Below are 10,063 nucleotides of genomic sequence, written 5' to 3' on the forward strand. Positions count from 1 at the left end.
GTGAGTGTGGAGGGCTCCAGAAGTTTACATGTCGGGGGACAGAGGACAAGGGTATTCTTGGGATTTTTAAATTTTATTTTGAAGGAGGGGAGGGGCAGAGATAGAGAATCCTAAGCAGGTTCTGCACTGTCAGTGAAAGGCCCGACTTGGTGGTCGATCCCAGCAAATTGTGAAACTGTGAGCTGAGCCGAAATCCAGTCGGACCCTTAACCGACTGAGCCACCCAGGCACCCCAGTGCTTTCTGGGATTTTAAGTGGGAGAATTGATTGTGGGGACAATTAGGAGCTGGGCCTGGGAGGACTTGGATGTGGGAGGGGCCTCGGGTGGGCCGTGCAGGGCATTTGGAGGCCAGGCCGGCTGTGTGAGGATGGCCCACGGGCTCCCCTCTGCCCCTTTGAGTTGGGCCAGTGAAGCAGAGGCCAAGGCCATGGTGCTGGGCCTGAGCACACTGCGAGCCGTTTCTCCTCGGCCTTCAAGAGGACTCCAGGTTGCCTGGCTCTGAGTGTAGGATGCAGTGGCCGAGGGGCCCAGAGGTGGCCCTGGCCACCGCTCCTTGCCCAGCCCGCAGCCCTATTTCTTTGAGCCCTCGGGGTAATCAAGGCTCGGCTTCCTTTGGGGCCTTTTCTGAACATCCCCTTCTCCTCATCTGACTCCCAGGTGGGCCCGGGGATCCCACGTGCCCCCTGGGTTGCACCGCTGTGGGTGACCCTGCCTGGTGCTGGTGGGAAGCTCGGGGATCACCAGTGTCCGGAGCCCTGCAACTCTTTGCCCGTCAGTGTCATCCCGCGGCCGTCCGTGTCCCCCAGGCCCGGCAGCAGTGCCCCCACGCTGGGAGCAGGGGCTGATAGGGCCGCTTTGAGGCAAGTGGGCTTTGGGGAGCCCTGCAGGTCACGAGGGCAAGCCGCGATGTGGCAATCAGACATCCAGGGTTGGCGTAGCCCCAGCCCTGGGATTGATTTTGTCCCCGTTTGCGTGCTGGGGCGGGCCGCACCTTCCCCCTTTTGAATGGGTGAAGTTCTTGGAATAAGAGGTCAAGGCAAACGTCCCAGGTCACCATCTCGTGTGGCTTGGCAACCATCCCTTTTGCCTCTGCCACAGAGCCCACTGCAGACAGCGTGTCCAGGCCCAAAGTGACGAAAACAGCCTCTGGCCCCAGCTGTGTTCCAGGCTGAGTGAACAGTCTGGGAAGAGCCAACACCGTAAGGCAGGGCTCGGGAAAGGCCTGGGACAGCAGCCACCTCTCGGTGTACCAAGGGGCTGGGTCTCTGGCCACATGCCTGTGGGCAGCAGGGACATCATAGACCTAACAGGTGACCGACCAGCTCCTGCATCGTGCCGGCGCCAGCCAGCCGGCTGCGCCAGTGATCCAGGGGCAGGGCGGGTCTCCCCCAGCTCAGAGCTCACCCTGCTGGGAGGGAGCAGGCCGTGCTCCCAGATCTATTAGAGGCTGAGCAGTGGGCACTTGCCTTATTTGGTGCTAGGTTTTATTCCATGTGCATTGCCAGTGTTAACCCGTTCTTTGCCAGACATCCAGAGGGGTCCTCCCCATTCTCGGACGGGGAAAGTGGGGCTCCCAGGTCGAGAGCTGGTGAGTGCCGGAGCGAGGACTTGGCCTGGCCTGCTCAGCTCGGGGGGCCTCACTTAAACCTGTCAGCACGCCGACTCTTGGCCGGAGCATCCGGGAAGGACTAACCGCGCTACTGGTCCGCATGGGTGACACCAGGGATGGCAGGGGCCGGTGCTGGTTGGCACGTGCACCCGGGCCAGGGCAACCGCCCCACAGAGATCCAGTGGCAGAGGCTTAGTGTGTTGGGTGGGACAGTCGGCCACCCTCGCCAGAAAGGGGTGTGGTCATCACCACCGTGGCCTCCAAAACGTCTCCGTCGCCCGTCAGAGCAACTCTGTTCCCACTAGATTACTAACCCTTGTTACCCCTCCTCCAGCCCCTTTGCCACCCTAGAGCCAGTCCCTCAGGGTCTCCTTGCTGGGGGTCTTACTGAAAATGGCAGCATATCTTCTGTTCAAAACCCAGCAGCCTCAGACTGCAAAGTGGCACGGTGGGCGCCAGGGCTGGAGACAAGTGAAGTGGAAACGTGCTTGTTTTAGTGTGGGTGTAGACCCGGACGCTGGAGGGCGGGGGAGGGGGGGGGCTGAGTCACTGATGGGTGGGGGGGACTTTCATTGAGGTGGGGTCCTTGGAGAGGTGACCTGGCGCGCCATCCGTACCTCCTCCGTGGCTTGCTTTGTGTTGTACGTGAGTGGGAGGAACAGAGGGCCCAGTGGTGGCGAGACCCGATGCAGGGGCGGGTGCGTCGTGAGTCCGCGGAGTGGGGCGAGGGCCGCCTGGCGGCCGCACCTGAACACTACAGAGGCGTCCACTTGGTCCTGGACTGCTCAGAGTGCACACAGGTTCGAGTCCAGGCGCCGAGGCGTCCCTTCCGAAACTTCGGTCTCCGTAGGCTCCGAGCGCAGGGTCCCAGCGCTGATTCGTGCAGAGGATCTGGGTGGTCCAGACCGGAGAAGCGGCTTAAGGGTGGGGGGAAACGGCGCCCGAACAGGGGCTGGCCGCGAACGGCAGAGCGTGCGCAGTGAGTCCGGTCCGACCCGCTCCGCCGCGGGGCGGCCTGCGGCCCAGGAGCCGGCCCTACGCGGACCTACTGCTCCTGTAAGAGGTGCGGCGCACAGGGCGGGGGGGCGGGAGGAATCTCACTTGCTGTGGGAGGGGCTCCTCCCTGGGGGGGGGGGCTCTGAAGTGTCAGAAGGGGCGGGCCTCTGCCGGGGCCAATGAGGATTGCTCTGCGGAGGGAAGAGTCGCGGCAAAGCAGCCGGGGCGCGCGTCGCTCGCTGACCCAGTACCGATTAAAGGGCCGACCCGGAGCGGAGAGCCCCGGACTGCGCGGCACGGGGCGGGGGGTTGCCGGGGGCCAGGGCCCCCGGCGCCCGCACGAGCCCCGGACCCCACTGCGCCCCAAGCTGCCCGGCTACCTCTTCGCACACCTTCCGGCCTCGCCGCTCCCCTTCTTTCTCCTTCCAGTCGCGCCCATGTGCATCCCCCTTGCCCCACGGCTCCTCTCCGCCCCCCTCTGCGCCCCTTCTCTCCCCGCCCTCGTTGGCGTTGGGGAGTTGGGGGCAGGCTCCACTGCCTGTCCCAGCTTCGCCCCAGCTCGGAGCCAGCTCCGGGTCGCGGGGGGGCGGGGCGGGTGGGTACGGGAGGAGGTGTGGCACCAGGAGGGTGAATGGGGGTCGGCTCTGCTTAGACCCTGGGACCTCCTCTATGTGCCCCTGTCGTCCGCAGGCAGCTCCGGGGTGGGGGGCAGCCCCGTGCCCTGAGCGGTGGCCCTCTCTGAGCCTTGCCTGCCTCCCAGTCTCCCACCGTGAAGAGCTTGGTGTGATCCTTCCAACGTGATCCTGTCCCTGTCCCTACGTTTGTGTCTTGGTTTGTCTTATGAACTGGAATTGAACTTTTGATACTGTTCTGCTCTTCAGTATTTTCTAGTGAAGCAGCATGAAATGGTGAGCTCCCTGGGTGGGGACACATCGAAATGTGTCACTATTTTAGCAAGGTGCTCCGTGTTCTCCAAGATGGATGCTTCGTAACGTTAAGCAGATCCCACCACGGACCAGTGGGGCTCCTCCCCCAGCACCCCAGCCGCCCTGAGGAGGAGGGACCGTGGAGTGACGCGCAAGGAATTCTGGGGGCCCAGATGCACAAGTGCATCTAGAAGGCAGAAGCGCACCCTGTGTGGGCACTCCTTTTGTCCCCGTGGGTTCCCGGTTTCTGTGTGGCCACAGGAGGGCCTCCCGTGTTAGTTTTCTTTCCCTGTAACAAATTACCACAAATTAGAGGTTCAAAAGAACACACCTTTATTTTGCAGCTCTGGAGGTTGGGGTCAGGAATAGGTCTTGTGGGCCAAAATCAAAGTGGTGGCAGAGTCTGCTTGTCCCCGGAGGTTCTGGGGGAATCTTCTATGTCCAGCTCCCGGATGCCGTCTACCCTGGTTGTCTCGTGGCATCCCGCCTTTGCAAAGCCGGTGCGGGCCAGTTGTGTTTTCCGTGTTATCTCCCCTGAACTTGGACTCCTTTTCTTCCATCTTTTAAGGACCCTTGTGATTATACTGGGCCGAGCTGGGTAATCCTGGATAATCTTCCTCTTTTAAGGTCAGCTTATTGGCAGGCATAACTCTCCCTGTGTAATACAACACATTCACAGGTTGGGTGAACAAGACGTGGACGTTTTTGGAGGGGCCACTATTCTGTCCAGCGTTCCTTCCAGAGAGAAGAGCCTCGGCCAGGCCTCCCTACTGCCTGGGTCTGAAGGAGATACTACATTCCTATCATCAGTGCATGAAAGGGCTCATTTCCCGAAGTGCTTAACATCAGACGGTTTCAGTCTTTGGGATCTGGCCAGTTTTGGGAGTCCGCCCATTTTACAGCTGGGGAAGTTGAGACTTAGGGAAAGAAGGTTACTTGCCTAGGATTTGATGCAACTTTTTTGTTTCCTGTCTCTAGGGCTAGTTAAAATATGTTACCCACGGAGCACAATTTATACAGGAAGACATTTTTCCCAGGTGGCTGGGAAATTGTTGGCGCTGGCACCTTTGATCTGTCCACGTGCAGCTGGATGCCTCTTGGGAGCTTAGGGACGGTGACCAGGCACTCAACGAGCAGAGGCAGGAAACCACATTCTCATCTTTGAAGAGTCTCCTTGTTTTCCTAACTGGATGTGTGTTCGTTGGTTTCCCTGCCTGCCTCGAAATCTCCAGGGGTGCAGGCCGGGCGTGCCTTTCTCCTCTTGGCTCTCCCCATGTCTCCGTACGTCCCGGAAGAATTGGAATCCTGGCTCTGCCCTCAGCTAGCTATGGTGCCCGGCGTTGAAAATGGTCCCCGGCGATCCTACTTCCGGGGATCCACACCCTAGCAGAGTTCCCCCCATGTGGTGCTAGGCGCCTTTGTGTGACCAGTAGAGTGTAGGAGAAGTGAGGCAGATCCCTTTGGCAATTGGGGTGTAAAAGTCATTGTGGATCCTGTGCTGGTGTGCTCTCTTTCTCTGGAGCCATTCACTCTGGGGAAAGCTGGCTGCCATAGCATAGGGATACTCGGGAAAGCTCTGTGGAGGGGCCACCATGGTGAGGAACTGAGGCCTCCACCAATATCTGAGTGAATGGGCCACCTTGGAAGTGGTCCCGCCTGTCCTCGTCAAGCCTTCAGATGACTCAGCCTTTGCTGACGTCTCGACTGCACATTCCTGAGAGACCCTGAGCCAGAACCACCCGGCCAAGCTGCTCCTGGCTTCCCGACCCACAGAAACCATGAGATCATAAAGGTTTGTCGTTGTATGTCTCTGAGCTTCGGGATAATTTGTTACATGGGGCTAGGTAACTAATACACGAGCTGTGTGGCAAGTGCCACAGCCTCTGGACCAGGGTTTTCTCCCTTGTGCCATGACGGTTTGAGGAATGAGCGAGAGATGGGTGAAATACCATGGACCATGGGGGGGGCACAGGGCCCGGTTTGCAGTGGGGGCTCCCCCGGCCCCAGGCCATGTACATAAGGCAGCCTTCCAGCCCCTCCCAGGATAGTATGGGCATCCCCCGTTCCTCCTTGTGTGGAACATGACCTCACAATGTCAAGCCAGGCCTTGCATTCTTGGCCTCGGGTCACCCTTCCACCAGGGACAGAGGCATTGGGCAGGGTAGGGAGAGAGGAGAGCCATGGGCTGTCCCTCTCCTTCCTCCAGCCGGGGTGCCAGTGAACTGTGTAGTGCCAGGTGAGTCCATCCCCCCTGCTGCCCACTGTCCCGGGACGGGCAGCCACACCTGACCCACAGAGGGGTGCCTGCCTCTCTCTGGGTAGAGAGGGGTGGCCTGGCCTGGCCTTGGCTTGCACACTGGCTGCCATTGAGGCCCCACGAGAACTAAGCACTGTCCTTCGTTCCTCTTTCGACTGCTCCTCCCTGCCCTGCCCCTGCAGCCCGCTCCCCTGCTTTCCCCTCTCCTCTCACCCCTTCCCCTGAGGCCGGCAGGGGTGCCTACTGCACCTGCTGCTCTGGTGGGCTCTGGCCTTCTCCGTGTACTTTTCCCTCAAGGTTTTCCCCCTCCCCGTTTCTCTTTGAATTGCTTTGGTGTGAGCGACTCTAACTAAAAAAAAAAAGGTTGAAGACTTCGGTCCCTATTCTGTGACTTGCTTCTCTGCCTTTGGGCTCTCGCTTAGACCTTCCCTCTCTTCTTTCCCGTAGCTGCATCGAATTTTCCAGGATGAATATCCCATAATGTGTTTTACCATTCTCTTGTTGATGAATGTTCTGGTTATTTTTTCTTTTCTTTTCTTTCCTTTTTTTTTTTTCTTGCTTTTTGTTAAAGCTATGCTGTTATAAACATCCTTGCACAGTTTTACAGTCATGAGTGAGAGCTGCTTACAATTTCCAGGGAGAAGATACATCCATTTTATTAATTTTTATTTGCATCAGTGTTGAAGAGACCAGAAACTTCCTTTTGGTTTTTTTTTTAATGTTTATTTATTTTTGAGAGAGAAAGAGAGAGCGAGAGCGAGCATGTGCACATGGCGGGGAGAGGGGCAAGGGGGGGGGGACGGGGAGAGACGGGGGGGATGGAGAGAGAGATTGGGAGAGAATCCCAAGCATCAGGCTCCATGTCTGGCACAGAGCCTGACTCGGGGCTCTATCCCACAACCCTGAGATCATGACCTGAGCCTAAATCAAGAGTCAGATGCTCAACTGACCAAGCCACCCAGGTTCCCCAAGAGGCCAGGGAATTCTAAACAGGCTTGTAATAATAGCAGCCCCTGCCTCACCTCACCTCTCCTTACTCACATCCTGCTCACTACTCTTTAAGTGTTCTTCCTGATGTTTATGTCCGTTGTTTTGTACTTTGTCTTTTTTTTTTTTTAAGTTTATTTATTTTGAGAGTGATAGAGAGAGTGAGAGCACGGGCACACCAGTGGGGAAGGGGTAGAGAGAGGGAGATAGAATCCCAAGCAGGCTCTGTGCTGTCAGAGCAGAGCCCGATGCGGGGCTTGAATTCATGAACCGTGAGATCATGATCTGAGCTGAAATCAAAAGTTGGACGCTCGACCGACTGAGCCATCCAGGCACCCCTGTACTTTATGTCTTGACTCCTCACGTACAGTCACTGTCTATTGCCTTTCTGTTACAAGGGATGAGGATTCAGCTCTCTCAGGCCCCCATTCCTCTCCGGGTCCCTCCGAGGTAGAGGATGGTAACTGCCGGTTGAAGCAGTGCGTCTGTACTGTGACTGTAAATGTGCTTCCTCCCTGCTCTTATCCTGGGGTTTCTCATTAGTCTTTTAAAATTGCACCCCATCCCCAGGCACTCCTGAGTCCCCACTGGTTTTCTTTCTCCCCTATGGCACTTGCTATCTTCTAATATGTCGTAAGACTTGCTTATTTGATGGTCTCTCCCACCCTGCCCTTCCTCCCCGCACCCCCCCAGCCCCCAGTGGCATCTGACTCTCACAAGAGCAGAGATTTTTGTGTTTTAATCACTGGTGAATTGTCAATGTCTAGCACAGTGCTTGGGATGGAGGGGAGACTCAGTGCTTACTTGCTGGATGGACAGATCCTGGGACTTCCATTCACCACCCTCCTGTGTGTTTTGTTTTTTTTCCTGTTTCCTGATCTCGCGTCTTCTTGGTTTACCGCGTCATTTGGTGGAGCACATCAGTCGGTAACTTTCTGGGAAAGATCGCTCTTGATGTGTATTCTTTAAACTCTAAAGCTCTGTATTTATTTACAATTGCATTTAGTGTACAGCCTGGCAAATTTCACATGTGAGATGGTAATAAATACTGAGTATCTCATAGGATTGTGATGAGAATTTAGTAACATACGTGTAATGGTCAGCGTTCTCTGAGGATAAGTTATTATTACTTTGTGAGGACTCAAATAAATACAAAAGAAGGGTTTGTTGGGAGGCAGTTGAGTGCAGTGGCCAAGAGCAAGGCGGTGGTGCTGGTCAGCACTGGTTTGGAGTTCTGTGCTCTGTGACCTAGTAGCTCTATGGCTGAGAGTAGGCAAGGCACCGAAGCCTCAGTTTCCCCAAGTACAAGATAGAAATGGTCATAGTACCTACTGCTCATGGAGCTGTTGTGGGTAAAATCAGATATACTGATTTTTATAGGTAGTAAGGGTTATGATGCAGAATGTTTCCAGTGCTCTCAAGTATTGAATGTGGCTTGCTTTGGTGGCAAGAGCTGGTACCTACTTTGACCTTGTCTTTGTGTTCACTGAGGGTTAGTGTCTGGAGTGGGGCAAGCAATTGGCAGTTTGCAGCATGTATCAAAAGTCCTGAGAGGAATCCCTGTACTTTGACCCCGCAATTCCTTCTGCTAAGAATTTATCCGAAGGAAATAAAGGTGTGCTCGAATTTAAGTGCAGAGCTTTGTCTACGAGGAAGACGTCTGGGAACCACTTCGGTGTCAGGAGGGAACTTGATCATTACAAGGGTCTGTAAACTCTAGGCTTCCTCCAGTGGAGTCCTCTGCAGTCCTTAGAAGTGGGCAAGATGGCAGTCAGGTGCAGGAGAGCTGTACAGGATACGAAATGAAGACAGCGGTAAGTGAAAAAAGCGCCAAACCTGCATAAGCCCTTTTGGGGAGTAGGACTTACATTTACTTTTTTACTGTTCTTTAAGGTGCAGAACACTCAAAGTTTGGACAAGTAGAGGCTGGACGGTCTAACGCATAGTCTCTGGCATATGGATGTCAAGATTCAGGCTGTGGCTCTACAAGACCTAGGGCCAGTTACAGAACTCAGAATGCCTCAGCTTCCTCATCTGAAAAGTGGGGCAGTACTAGCAAGGATACTTGTTCAGAGATTAGGCGTGAAAATTCTTTACTAAGAGTAAGTGCTGGCTCAACGTTAGCAGCTATCACTGCTATTCAAGAATTAATTCTCGTTAGTGGGATTATGGATTAATTTATCTAATTAGTCTCTGTACTGTCTAAATTGTTATTAAAAAATAAACGTATTTCTTTTGGAAGTAGAAGGTTATTTTTATTTATTTATTGTAATTAAACATTTTTTTTTTAATGTTTATATTTGAGAGCGAGCGAGAGCGAGCAAGCAGGGGAGGGGCAGAGAGAGGAAGAGAGCGTGAATCTCAAGCAGGCTTGGAGCTGTCAGGGATGCTGGGCTCAGGTCCACGAACTGTGAGATGACCTGAGCTGAAGTCAGAGCCCAACCGACTGAGCCCAGGCGCCCCAGAAAAGGTTACTTAAAAGTATGCAACCTTGAGGTAACGAAAATGATTGATTTTTTTTTTTTAAGACAGCCTGGTCACAACACAACAATGTGGATGTACTTTATACCACTGAACTGTGCACACGGCATGTGTTCAAATGGTTAAGGTGCTAAATTTTATGTATATTTTACCACAACTAAAAGAACCCAACAATAACACCATCATCATTAACAACTACAAAAAAATTCAACACCATCATTATCAACAACTACAACCCCCCTCCCCCAAACCATAAGCAAAGAAGAAAGTTCTGAAGGTGTCCCTGGGACTGTCAGCAGTGATGCGATGGGACTGTTTTCTTCCAAATTTATATTTGATTTTGCAGCCCAAATTTCCGTCTGTGAACACTTCTCAGTTTTGTAGCCAGCAAAGTTGCGTCTCTCGGTGTTGACGCGGAGCCCGGCTCCCGGTCCGAGCCACGCGTCCGAGCCCAGCCCCGCCGCTGCCTTGGGCGTGACCTTGGCCAGCTGGGTGTTGGGGGGCCCTGCGAGCTTCAGTTTCCCACTGTGGGAGCCAGGGATGACAGCTCCCCTCTCTTCCCGCGCGGCCCCGCCCCACGGCCCCCGGATTGGCTCGCGCGGGTCTCCCCCGCGTCCGAAACGGGGCCGGGCCTCTCCCGCTCGCCGGGCCCCAACCCGGAAATGCGGCTCGGAGGCGCCGGCAGGGCTGACCGAGCCGCGGCGGAGCGACGGCGGGCTCGGCCAATGGGCGCGGGCGGCGGCAGCGGCGGGGCGGCGGAAGTCCCGCCCGGCGTCGCGCGGGGGCGGGGCGGCGCCGGGGGCGGC

General features: G+C 55.4%; 1 protein-coding gene across 3 annotated transcripts in view; it reads left to right on the forward strand.

The window, feature by feature from the left end:
- The first annotated feature begins 5,633 nt into the window (after nucleotides 1-5,633).
- The window catches only part of PDPK1 (3-phosphoinositide dependent protein kinase 1), a 79,792-nt gene continuing 75,362 nt past the window's right edge, over nucleotides 5,634-10,063 (forward strand). For 2 of the 3 annotated variants that reach the window (XM_049637322.1, XM_049637320.1), the window contains exon 1: nucleotides 5,637-5,768. The gene's annotated coding sequence lies outside the window, so the exon portion shown is untranslated. Of the gene's footprint in view, nucleotides 5,769-10,063 lie in introns of all 3 variants that reach the window. The other variant, XM_049637319.1, reaches the window with a different exon arrangement.

Source organism: Panthera uncia, chromosome E1 (assembly GCF_023721935.1).
Source record: "Panthera uncia isolate 11264 chromosome E1, Puncia_PCG_1.0, whole genome shotgun sequence".
NCBI lineage: Eukaryota > Metazoa > Chordata > Mammalia > Carnivora > Felidae > Panthera > Panthera uncia.